The sequence below is a fragment of the Lithobates pipiens genome, unplaced genomic scaffold (genome assembly GCF_037356315.1).
Source record: "Lithobates pipiens isolate NorthernLeopardFrog02 unplaced genomic scaffold, aLitPip1_a1.2 Scaffold_28, whole genome shotgun sequence".
Lineage (NCBI taxonomy): Eukaryota > Metazoa > Chordata > Amphibia > Anura > Ranidae > Lithobates > Lithobates pipiens.
The window spans coordinates 213,438,514-213,451,999 of record NW_027507789.1 but is presented as its reverse complement, the minus strand read 5'-3'; the positions used below and the strand labels follow the sequence as shown (position 1 = coordinate 213,451,999).

At 46.6% G+C, this 13,486-nt stretch overlaps 1 protein-coding gene across 2 annotated transcripts in view; it reads right to left on the bottom strand.

Moving 5' to 3' along the window:
• LOC143936147 (opsin-5-like) overlaps window positions 1-13,486 on the bottom strand; it is a 76,944-nt gene that overhangs the window by 33,815 nt on the left and 29,643 nt on the right. The window contains exon 1 of one of the 2 annotated variants that reach the window (XM_077460520.1): window positions 880-1,025. The exons of the other annotated variant lie outside the window; for it this stretch is intronic. The gene's annotated coding sequence lies outside the window, so the exon portion shown is untranslated. Of the gene's footprint in view, window positions 1-879; window positions 1,026-13,486 lie in introns of those variants that run through there. 2 annotated transcript variants of the gene reach the window in all.

Below are 13,486 nucleotides of genomic sequence, written 5' to 3'. Positions count from 1 at the left end.
TTCAATATGAGATCTGGGGTCAAAAAGACCTCAGATCTCATATGTACACTAAAATACAAGAAACAAAAAAAATTATAATTCACTTCCTCCCTGCAATGATAAGGAGACGGGTGGGGGCCATCTTCCCTTCACTTCGTCTCCATGTCACACAAGGGAGAAGATCCGATCGCCTCTGCCGACGGGCCCGGTAAGCGGCAGAGGGCACTGGAGCAAGGCGGGGCCGCCGATAAAAGTGATCTCGCGGCAAATCCGCCACAGAGTCCACTTTTATCTTGAAATGGATACCGGGGTTATAGCAGCTAGCTGCAGCCATAACGATATTGTCTTTATGGACCTTGCTTTGTGCACAGTCAGGCTCGGTTCACACCAGATGCGGCACGACTTGCCGCGCCGCGACCTGACGCAGTACTACGGAACCGTTCTAGTAGGAGCGACTCGAGTCGCTCCGACTTAGAAAAAAGGTTCCTGTACTACTTTTGCGGCGACCTCAGGCGACTTGCATTGACTTCTATACAGAAGTCATTTTGCAAGTCGCCGCTGAGGTCGCGGCAGGTCGCGGCGCTGCAAGTCGTGCCGCGTCCTGTGTGAACCGAGCCTCATGTTGGAACAGGAAGGGGCCATCCCCAAACTGTTTTCACAAAGTTGACACCTTAAGAGTACCTGGAACTAAGGGGTCAAGCCCAACCCCTGAAAAACAACCCCCCACACCATAACCCCCCCCCCCCCCTCCACCAAATGATTTGGACCAGTGCACAAAGCAAGGTCCATAAAGACACAGATGAGTGGACAGGTTGCTGCTGTTGACCTCTCCTCTGAAAAGTGCTTGTTGCCTGGCCGTCATGCTAATTGAAGGTTTTCAGTACTTTCTGATGTCCTTACCTTGAACAAATACAGTAGACAGATCAGGAATTTTCACTTTCCAATCTAACTGCCTAATCAACCAGCCTTTTCGGAAGAATACATCAGCGACGGCAGAATAGATGCTTCCCTTTATTGAAAGGTAATGATAAAAAATGAAAGCATCTCCTCCCCTGAGCGTTCCGTCTTGGAATGACGAGGGCTGTGCTATTTTGTATTATACCGAGGGCAGAGGTGGAGTTCCCTCACTTTAGGATTCAATGATTTCCGACTGCTGCACTCTCAATATTCCATTTATTTTCCATCACTCCAATAACACTACACAATAGCACACAGGCGCAGAGAATCTGCAGAACTAATAACATATTGATCATGATTTACAGCTGCCAAACAGCCTCAAGACTTCACCGTGATCCAGTGGACATTATGTGTGTACCAAGTTCCAGTCTAAAATGATCCCGGGTCACCGTACCCCCTGCAAAATATCTGCTAAAAATATAATTAAAATACTCATCACATGGCCGGCGTAATGACAGATGATTGGGGGGGGGGGGGCAGCAATGTGAGACACAATTCTATTTCAGGAATATGAGTGATGGAGGCTTCACATGACCAGAATACTGAACAGTGTGTAAGTGTATCGCAAAGCACAAACTACAATACAGTGCTGTGCTACCAACATCATCACGCTTATATACAACCAAAACAAAGGAGGGAAATGACCATACAGTGAAAATAAATAAATAAATAATTAACAAAAAAAGTATTTAACAAACTGTCCATTTATAAGAAAAGTCATTCGAAAAAAATTTTAACCACTTGCCTACCGGTGCACTTTCGCCCCCCTTCCTGCCCAGGCCAATTTTCAGCTTTCAGTGGTGTCACAATTTGAATGACAATTGCGCGGTCATGCAACACTGTACCCATATGACGATTTTATTATTTTAAAAGACAGATAGAGCTTGCTTTTGGTAGTATTTATTCACCACTGGGTTTTTGCTAAGCAAATGAAGAAAGAAAATTTTGAAAAGAACAAACAAACATTTTTCTTAGTTTCTGATGAAGCGGTACTGATGAGGCTGCACTGATAGGCAATGATGAGGTGGCACTGATAGGTACTTATGTGCCCTGATGAGTCGGCACTGATGAGGCTGTACTGAAAAAGACACTGATGAGGCAGCACTGTTAGGTACTTATGTGCCCTAATGAGGCGGCACTGATGTAGCTGCACTGATAGGTACGGATGTGCACTGATGAGGCTGCACTGATAGGCACTGATGGGCTTTACTGAAAAGTACTGATGAGGCTGCACTGATAGGCACTGATGTGCACTAATGATGCGGCACTGATGGGCTTTACTGATAAGTACTGATGAGGCTGCACTGATGTGCACTGATGGCCACTAATGAGGTTGCACTGATGGGCACTAAGAGGCGGCACTGATGGGCATTGATGAGCTGCACCGAGTTGCAGCACTGATGGTCATTGATAAGCTGCACTGATGGGGCTGCACTGATGAGGCTGCACTGATGGGCACTGATAAGCTGCATTGAGATGCGGCACTGATGAGGCTGTGCTGATTGGCAATGAGGCTTTACTGATAAGTACTGCTGAGGCTGCACTGATTTGCACTGATGAGGTGGCACTGATAAGGTTGCACTGATGGGCATTGATGAGCTGCACTGATGTGGTTGCACTGTTAGGAACTGATGAGGTTGCACTGATGGCCACTGATGAGGCTGTGCTGATTGGCACTGATGTGCACTAATGAGGCGGCATTGATGAGGCTTTACTGATAAGTACTGCTGAGGCTGCACTGATGAGATGGCACTGATGAGGTTGCACTGATGGGCATTGATAAGCTGCATTGTTAGGCACTGATGAGGTTGCACTGATGAGCACTGATAAGTTGCACTGATACACGGCACTGATGGCCACAGATAAGCTGCACTGATTGGCACTGATGAGGCTGCAGTGATTATCAGTGTAAACTGTGCGCTGACAGCTTTGCTGGGTTTTGCCTTTTCTTTCCTGAGACAGCATGTGAGGAAAGGAGAGCCATTGGACACATCTGATCACATGGTAAAATGCCGATGTGAGTGACCCTATACCTCGATCTGTGATCAGTTAAGGATACAGGGGGAGCGTGATTCTTGGGAAGACGTCCATGGACACCTTCCCAGAACGAGAGGGCCGAAACTGTAGCCGTCTTTTGGCTATAGCGCGGTAATGATGTGGTTAAACCAAAAGTGTCTATAATTATTCAGTGCTTATTCCTTCAAAACACAGTTTCTTCTCTGAAGTCGTGATCCGTGATGAACTACAATACACCTCCACCTGAATCCACCATGTGCTCACACCCAAACTATGCACTCACCGGCATCTCATAGGAGGAGGGAGAAGGCAGGAAAAAGTAATTGCGTATTTAGGGTGTAGGGCCTTTTTAACTTGCCCCAGCCTGTGACTGGACAGTGAGGGGAGAAGGAGCACAGTGGTAGGGTCATGTGTGTGCGCATTGGGCAGACCTCTGCAGAGAAACCACTGCTTCCAGAAACGGTCCTTTTCTGCAGTATTCTGGGTGTGGACAGGCTTTTCTACTCCGGCTCGGGCTGCTTTCTAAAGAAAAAAGAAACTGTAAGCCCTTGTACACACGGTCGGACATTCTGACAACCAAATCCGTTGGATTTTGTCTGACGGATTTTGTCCGAAACTGTTGCATACACACAAAGTTGTCGGAAAATCCGATTGTACATAACCTGATGATGTTATTTCGTTATGACAGGACTACGTTCAGGCTAGTAGCCGATAGCTTTGGTCTAGGAATTTGATCTGAGCATGCGTGGCACTTTGTCCGTCGGAGTAGGCTACACATAATCGGAGTATGTCCGATCGGAGCATTTTGTCGGAAAATTTTACAGACAAGTTGGAAAACTTGGTCCGTTGGATACTCCGATGGAATCAGTCCGATGAAGACCACACACAGTCGGATTATCCGACAAAACGGTCCGATAGGACACATTCCGTCGGAATGTCCGACCGTGTGTACAAGGGCTAAGACTTTACACAACTTTTGATGGCTCTGGAATGTATGAAGATGATTTCATCTGAAAAGTTCAGTTGGGCTTTAAAAACAAGTTAGATAAAAGGCAGCTTCCATGTTCATATCTTGAAGGATTCTTGTTAAAAGGTCAGAGGAATGACACCAAGCTTTATACAAAAAACATTTCCACATGGATGTGAGAAGACATCAGGAGATACTCATGGGGTACCATGTGCTCTGCTGTCCGCTGACACCCTGATGCACCCACAATGCGGCCTCTGCATCACCGACCAGACCCTCATTGCGAGTGGCGGCCTGATAATGTCACTTCTCTGCATGTTATATAATCCTCGTGCAGCAGAATATATCACTGTGAATAACACTTCTACAAAGCCAGGGGGAGTGGAAAAAAATTCACTGTGAGACTTACAAAGCTTTACACAAACGTGAGAACTCATCCTGGATGACAATAAAGCATTACTGTACACTGCTGAACCCACTGCAGAATCCACCCAATATGGAGAGTTTAGTAAATACTGAAGAGGTGAAGCCTATAGGGGGTTGATTTACGAATGGAAAAAGGACTGTGCACTTTGCAAAGTTAATAGTAAATGAGGTAAAGCTTCAGCCTGCGAAAAGTACCCAATCACACACAAGAAAAATAAAAAAATGCATTTTTGCTTGCACATGGTTGGATGATGGAAGTCAGCAGAGCTTCTGCTCATTTACCAAGCTCTGGAGCAACTGCACTTTGGAAAGCACACAGGCTATTTGCCTTTAGTAAATCACCCCACAGTGTCTGTGTATGAAGAGATCTGTAAGGCTGCCACCGATGGCCTAGACATGTGCGCCGTCAAATTTGTTTTGTTTTGTTTCGTTCCGTTCCGTTCCGTTCCATTTCGTATTAACTGTTAATTCGTATTTTGGAATTCGTGTCTGAAATTCAATTTGGAAATCTTGATCTCTTCATGGGGCTAATTCTATGTCTCTCCCTCACCCAGCATTTATGAGGGGTAAGAGGAGGGACCGGCAGGACTGGGTAGAGGGATGCTGGACGTTGTGCATAACATTGTACTTATATAGCTGTCCCAAAATGCAATATGGTCTCAGAGAGAATGCCACTTTTGTTTATGTTCTTGGTTTATTTTTCTTATTTTTCAGTTTTAATGACATTTCCTATGTCTCAGCGGTCTACAAACCGGGTCAATTTGTACTTTGTATTTCCAGTATTCCTTTAGACGTAAAAACCAATACTGCTGTACGACTGTATTTTCTGTCTATGTTTGGTTTGTACCATATATGTTTTGCAATAAAAACGTGTTTGATTTAAAAAAAAAAAATTCAATTTGGATTCGTACGAAATACGAATTTTCGCTAGGTTAGTTAACTTTTCGTAACAAAAGTAACATAACATCCAATTTAAAAAGCGAAAAATACCTTTCTCAATATGGCAGTCATCGACTCATTATGCTCATTATGAGGGGCTCCCACCATCCCTGTGCCGACTTCCTCCTGGGGCTGTACCCCTGCTGTGCTCATTATGAGGGGCTCCCATCATCCCCGTGCTGTGCTCATTACGAGGGGCTCCCACCATCCCCATGCTGTGCTCATTACGAGGGGCTCCCACCATCCCTGTGCTGTGCTCATTACGAGGGGCTCCCACCATCCCTGTGCTGTGCTCATTACGAGGGGCTCCCACCATCCCTGTGCTGTGCTCATTACAAGGGGATCCCCCCATCCCTGTGCTGTGCTCATTACGAGGGGCTCCCACCATCCCTGTGCTGTGCTCATTACGAGGGGCTCCCACCATCCCTGTGCTGTGCTGACTTCCTGGGTTTTTAACTTCATCATAACAAATAATCGTAATTATTATGACAATAATAAAACTATATTAACGAGCACTCTTATTTTGTCCGATTCTGACTCTCCCATCGACTACAAGTACCAGTCTCCCACTCCCATATTAAAAAAGGTAATTTTCCCAACCCTCACTCAGCAGCCGAAGAAAACCTCTGATTGGTGAACAAAACACCAATAACGTTTCCATTGCAACGGAATTTGGATCCGAAATGCGTCAACGAAATTTTGTATATGATTCGGAAGTATAGAAATTCGGATTTCGGATGCTTCCGCAATGTACGAATTTTAGATATGTACAAAACGAACCGCACATGTCTAGTCGTTACACTAATTCAGTTTTTTTTTCTGATTTCACAAAAATAGAGCTTTCTTTTGGTGGTATTTGATCACCTCTGTGATTTTTATTTTTGTGCTATAAAAAAAAATAAAAAAGATTTTGTAAAAAAAAAAAAAAAAAAACTTGGTATGTGATCCGGCGCAGAGCATGCATGGTGGGTGGACCACAAGTGACCCTGTTGGTCTCTTCTGCCATAAAGACTTCCTCCTCTATGTCAGCTGTCATGGGCACTGAGCCACGCATGTGCAACTCAGCGTACATTTTTGGGCCCCCCCCCCCCGACCTGTGCCACGATATGACTCCCATGCAGATAAGTCTGCCATAATGTGCCATTCTGCAGATGTGTGCCACTGCCCCACCTCCTTCATGGTTTTTGGATACACCTCCACACTGGTTACCACCACCCAATGTGGTCTGCCTCCTAGCTCGTCTTAGTTTCTGCTCTTCCTTGACACCAGCTTACAGAACAAGCTTTCCTACTGTAAGTTTGATTTCAACTGGCATTTGAGAGCTTAGTAAAAAAACATATATATATATATATAATTTCATGACATCAGAAGAAATACAAAGTGGCCTATAAGATGTTTTCCTATTGTCAATGCTCCAGCTGTGTCAGGAGATGCTGCAGACACTGCAGGTGCTGCGCACATTGCGATGAGAAACCGTGGAATTTGAAGAGCTGTCACAGCAGAGTGCCGTCTGCACAGCGGCTGTAGCTGCAACCAAGGTCTGATAGTTCTCTTTGTTTACCTCAATCTGTATGTGGGCAGGATTAAATCAGGTCTGCTTTTCATTTGCATTCAAAAAACTTTAAGCTGCTTTATCGATCAAACTCTCACCAGAATACAGTAATTCTGACCACTTAAAAGCTGAAGTTTAATCTCCTGATATTTTGCCTTTTCTTAGTCGCACGTTTTCCCCTCGTCAACATTCTAATTACATTTTTAAATAAAACCTATTTTTTTACATGGGTGAAGATTGAAGTGACTGAAAACCAATGAGGAGTTCACAGTGTGCAGCAACAGAGGTCCAGGAACATTATGTGCTGAAGCCAGGATCCAGGACCATGGTGCTGCAGTGGAGGTCTGGGATCAGGATGTGCTTGAGGTCTAGGACAATGGAATGCTGCAAAAAAAGTAAAGGACTTATGCTGTGCTACAGTAGACCATGGTCTTCTCCAGAAGAGGTCAAAGACCCAGATGTGCTGCTGCTAAGGTGTAGGAAAATGTTGTGCTGCAACAGGGGTTCTGGACTATGGTGTTATGGTGTGCTGCAGCAGAGATCCAGGACCATGAGGTGCTGCAGTTGAAGTCCAGGACACTGGTATGCTGCAACGAAAGTAGAGGACTTATGGTGTGCTGCAGTAGACCATGGTTTTCTACAGAAGAGGTCAGAGACCTGGTGTGCTGCAACAGAGGTCCGGGACCATGGTGTGCTGCAGTGGAGGTTCAAGACCATGGTGTGCTGCAGCAGGTGTCCAGGACCATGGTGTTCTGCAGTTGAGGTCCACGGCCATGTTGTGCTACAGAAGAGGTCAGAGACCATGGTGTGCTGTTGCAGAGGTGTAAGACCATAATAGGCTGCAGTTAGGGTTGTCACCTCATCCCTTTAAAACCAAACACATATTAAAAGAGAAGTATGGGAATCGGCGGTTACTGCACATTCATACTAACCTAGGTGGATGCAGCATCACTCGGATGCTGCATCTGTCCCCCGATGCCTCTTCACTGAGAACCAAGAGATCAAACATTGCCCATGGCTCGGTTCTCTCAGCTCCCAAGCAGATAGCTGCTGCCTGTCCATCAGCAGCTCTCCTGCTCTGCTTCTCCGTGCTTAGTGGAGCGCTGAGCTGTTGAGGGGCAGGGAGTGGCCGTCTCAGTGTCTCAGAGGCTCGCTGAGAGGCTGAGACGGCTATCAGTCCAGGCACCTGGCAGGTCCCGACTTCCAGAGTCGGGATGACGGGGTGCCTGGACTGATCTTGGTGAAAACGAGTCACAGGAGTGCAAAACTAATTGCACTCCTGTGACCCATAGGCGAAGCCCAGCCAAACGAGCTCAGGCTGGACATCTCCTTTAGGTACACAGGTTCTGTGGTTGGTTAAGGTGGCATATAAACTCATTCGGTGCCTTATCTGTATTAAATTAGCCTCAGAACCTGTGTAATTCATATGTGTTTGGGTTTTAAAGGGATGAGGTGGCAACCTTAGCTGCAGCGGAGTTCCAGGACTACAGTATGCTGCAGCGGAGGTCCAGGGCTACGTTATGCTGCAGCGGAGGTCCAGGTCTATGGTATGCTGCAGCGGAGGTCCAGGACTACGGTATGCTGCAGCGGAGGTCCAGGACTACGGTATGCTGCAGCGGAGGTCCAGGACTACGGTATGCTGCAGCAGAGGTCCAGGACTACGGTATGCTGCAGCAGAGGTCCAGGACTACGGTATGCTGCAGCAGAGGTCCAGGACTACGGTATGCTGCAGCGGAGGTCCAGGACTATCGTATGCTGCAGCGGAGTTCCAGGACTGCGGTATGCTGCAGCGGAGGTCCAGGACTACGGTATGCTGCAGCAGAGGTCCAGGACTACGGTATGCTGCAGCAGAGGTCCAGGACTACGGTATGCTGCAGCAGAGGTCCAGGACTACGGTATGCTGCAGCGGAGGTCCAGGACTACGGTATGCTGCAGCGGAGGTCCAGGACTACGGTATGCTGCAGCGGAGGTCCAGGACTACGGTATGCTGCAGCGGAGGTCCAGGACTACGGTATGCTGCAGCGGAGGTCCAGGACTACGGTATGCTGCAGCGGAGGTCCAGGACTACGTTATGCTGCAGCGGAGGTCCAGGACTACGGTATGCTGCAGCGGAGGTCCAGGACTACGGTATGCTGCAGCGGAGTTCCAGGACTACGGTATGCTGCAGCGGAGTTCCAGGACTACGGTATGCTGCAGCGGAGTTCCAGGACTACGGTATGCTGCAGCGGAGTTCCAGGACTACGGTATGCTGCAGCGGAGTTCCAGGACTACGGTATGCTGCAGCGGAGTTCCAGGGCTACGTTATGCTGCAGCGGAGGTCCAGGACTACGGTATGCTGCAGCGGAGGTCCAGTACTACGGTATGCTGCAGCGGAGGTCCAGGACTACGTTATGCTGCAACGGAGGTCCAGGACTACGTTATGCTGCAACGGAGGTCCAGGGCTACATTATGCTGCAGCGGAGGTCCAGGACTACGGTATGCTGCAGCGGAGGTCCAGGACTATAGTATGCTGCAGCGGAGGCCCGGGACCAGGCTGTGCTGTTTTCCAGGTCTATTCTGATCTCAAAAATAGCAGTACAAATGTTTTATCAGGTCAGAGTTCCATTTATGTATCTCCGATGTACCAAAACCCATGACACAGATGAACCAGCACAGCAGATCCCACCCATAGATATGAACACAGACAGACATTCTTTTTGTGAAACATGAACTATACAGAACTCCATTTACTATTCTTCTCCGTTATCTAACATTTTGGACCTAAGGAAATTCTGCGGAGGGAGCCTAATAACTTATAAAACTTGCAGATACAGATCTTGTCTTACTTAACATCTTGCTAACACTTTGTGAAGTAGTTCTGCTTGGGCCCTGAAGAACGGGGCACAGTGTCCTGAAAATCTGGATATTAGTGCAAATAAATAAAAGTATCACGGGAGGTCCTCACTCCTCAGTTGTTCCAGATAGAGATCTGGAAATATAGTATAAAAGGGTTCATGTGCTTGTACCAGACCTGTAACTGTCAGTATGGAGCCGCTGACCTTTATGAACAGCGGGGTGAAGGTTTAACACACAAAGGCAACCTGCTACAGTGTACTTTTTTTTTTTTTTTTTGCTCCCCCTCCAACTGTGCTGTTGTGAAGAACAGGGGAACCCACTGAGCTGATTATTTGTGTCGTCTAATTCATCACACCTGAGGGCTGCCAGGACACGGCTGTGCAGACAAAGCAATCAGAGAGCCTATTCAGGTGAGACCAGGCTTGTGCCGAGACTCCTACTTAATTCCAATCACGACATGCCTTCCAACGACAGCTGCCCTGCTGATCTGACGTTACAAAAAAAATTGTTTTAAAAAAAAAAAAAAAAAACACCGTCTGATCTGACGTTCTGGTAGTGCGATGATTCTATTACAACAGAAAACTAACCAAGCACAGCACAACAGACACTAATCACTTAGGCAATGAGCGGAGAGGCGGAATCATTTGCTCATTTTCATGTATTACAAGTACATTAAGACCCCTTTCACACTGAGTCGCCCCGGGCGTCAGCGGTAAAGCGGTGCTATTTTTAGCGCCGCTTTACCGTCATTTTAACAGCGCTATTCAGCCGATAGCAAGGCAGTTTTAACCCCCGCTAGCGGGTGAAAAGGGGTTAAAACCGCCCGCAAAACGCCGCGTTTTGCCGGCGGTATAGCTGCGGCGCTGCCCCATTGTTTTCAATGGGGAGGAGCAGTGGAGGGCCCTAGGGGGCGTGGCTACAGGACCATCAATTGCACTGACGTGAGACGCCGCTCAACTGAGAAGTTACACTGCCACCGAAAGCAGCGACCTAGGAGTGGGTGAGAGATTACGCTTGAGCGCACACTTCTGGTCTGCAGAGGCCGCAGTACACCACTGAACCATTGGCTTTTGTTTGTTGTGTGTTACACTTAAGTTTTTTTTCTACTATGTGAAATGGGAGTGCAATCATTGGAGTGTTGGTGTGATTAAATAAACTGGTTGTAACGTTATCTCGCTATGTGGAGCACTTATTTACTTTCTTTACATATGGAGTCACCTTGTTGAGTTAACACGTGGATCAAGTGGATGGTCGCCTTTAACCCCTGGTGTGGGTTTAATAGCGTAGAAGCCGAAACGCGAGCGTGGGAGGCATTGCAAGTCGGTGAGTGTGCTCTTCAGAGGGAAAGGTGTCACAAGCACGTGGTGTGGTGGAAGATTCAAGAATTTATTAAGATAGTGTCTGGATCATACTACCAATTTAGGACTGTTTTGATTTATCTTTTGCATTTTGTCACTTATCACTGGGTGTTTATGCTTTTTTTTAATCACATTATTTTTTGTGATTTACTACACAAGCGCTACTAGTTTTACTTATTGATATTTAATCTATAGGTTTAAATTGCAGTTTACACAAGATTCCTCCATACATTGTACAATTCACTCGACTGCCATCGAGAACACAATGTAAAATCAAATCGTGCATTGCAATCTGCTTATATCTAACAGACTAGTCATTGTCTTATCCAGCCAAGTTCAGTTTCTATGCCAAACGCTGCAAACTAGCTCTCTTTCTATAGGGAAACTCTGATAGGGGGACACAAGTGTGAAGGGGCTCTGATGGGGGACACAAGTGTGGAGGGGGCTCCAATGAGGGGCACAAGTGTAGAAGGGGCTTTGATGGGAACACAAGTGTGGAGGGGGCTCTGATGGGGGGACACAAGTGTGGAGGGTGCTCTGATGGGGGACACAAGTGTGTGGAGCGGGCTCTGATGGGGATACAAGTGTTGGGGGAGGACTCTGATAGGGACACAAATGTGGGGGGGGGGGGCTCTGATGTGGGACACACATGTGGGGGTGCTGTTTGGGACATGGGCAGGAAGGACAGGTGGCTCTGAGCGTGTGGCAGGAGTTCTGATGGAGACACAAATGTGTGGGGGATGGCTGTGATGGGAACAGAAATGTGCAAGGGGGGGTGTTAATGGGGACACAAGCATGTAGGGAGAGTCTGATGAGGGCACAATTGTGTGGGGAGTTTCTGCTGGAGACACAAATGGGCAGGGAGGCTCTGACAGGAACACAGATGTAAGGCTCCATGCACACTTAATGTTTAGCCATGGTGCACGAGGCTCTGGCATTTAGGTGCGGGCGGAGGATACAGGTGCACCATCCAGCCTTTTTTTTAATTCTCTCTATTCCATGGCTGAAGATTCATTTATTTTTATTTTTTTAGGCCTGCGAATATCTGTAAAGTATACAATGTGGCCCTCGAAGTAAAAAGTTTGGAGACCCCCCTGATCTAAACCATTCCATTGAATCTCTGGCTGTATGTGTAGGGTCTTTGTCCTGCTGGAAGGTGAACCTCCGTCTCAAGTCTTTTGCAGACTCGAATGTCACGTACACACGACATGTGGGCTTCAGACTTTTTTCTTCAAAATTTCAGACGGACCTAGAAATAGAACATGTTTTAAATCTGTCCGAAGGAATCAATTTCTATTGGGAAAACAGTTTGTCTGTATGCTGTTCCGATGGACCAAATATGACGCAAGGGCAGCTACTGGCTATTGTGTGGGCAAGTCCGTTCGGTCCGTCGGGAAGACCGTCGGACCTTTTCTGCCAGAAAGTCCGGTCGTGTGTATGCGGCATTACAGGTTTTCTTCTAAGATTGCCCTGTATTTGGGTCCATCCATCTTCCCATCAACTCTGACCAGTTTCCCTGCCCCTGCTGAAGAAAAGCACCCCAACAAAATTATGCTGCCACCACCACGTTTCACAGTGGGGATGGTGTGTTCAGGGTGATGTGCAGTGATAGTTTTCCGCCACACACAGCATTTTGCGTTTAGGCCAGAAAGTACAATTTTGGTATCTGACCAGAGCACCTTCTTCCACATGTTTGTTGTGTTCCCCACATGGCTTCTTGCAAACTACAAACAGGACTTCTTATGACTTTCTTTCAACAATGACTTTCTTCTTGCCACTCTTCCATAAAGGCCAGATTTGTGGAGAGCACGACTAATAGTTGTCATGTGGACAGATTCTACCACCTGAGCTGTGGATCTCTGCAGCTCCTCCAGAGTTACCTCTGATGAATGCTCTCCTTGTTCGGCCTGTCAGTTTAGATGGACAGCCATGTCTTGGTAGGTTTGCAGTTGTGCCATACTCTTTCCATTTTCAGATGATTGAACAGAGCTCCGTGAGATGTTCAAAGCTTGGGAGATTTTTTTTTATAACCTAACCCTGCTTTAACCACTTCAGTTCCGGACCAATAAACACCTTAAGGACCAGAGGTCTTTTTGCAATTTCGCACTGCGCTGCTTTAACTGGTAATTGCGCGGTCATGCAATATTGCACCCAAACGAAATTTGCGTCCTTTTCTTCCCACAAATAGAGCTTTCTTTTGGTGGTATTTGATTGCCTCTGCGATTTTTTTTTTTGCGATATAAATGAAAAAAGAGCGAAAATTTTGAAAAAAAAAGATATTTTCTTCTTTTTGTTATAAGAAAAATCGAATAAACTAAATTTTAGTCATACATTGAGGGCAAAATTTATTCAGCCACATGTCTTTAGTAAAAAAAATGTCAATAAGCGTATATTTTTTGGTTTGCGCAAAAGTTATAGCGTCTACAAACTAGAGTACATTTTCTGGAATTTACACAG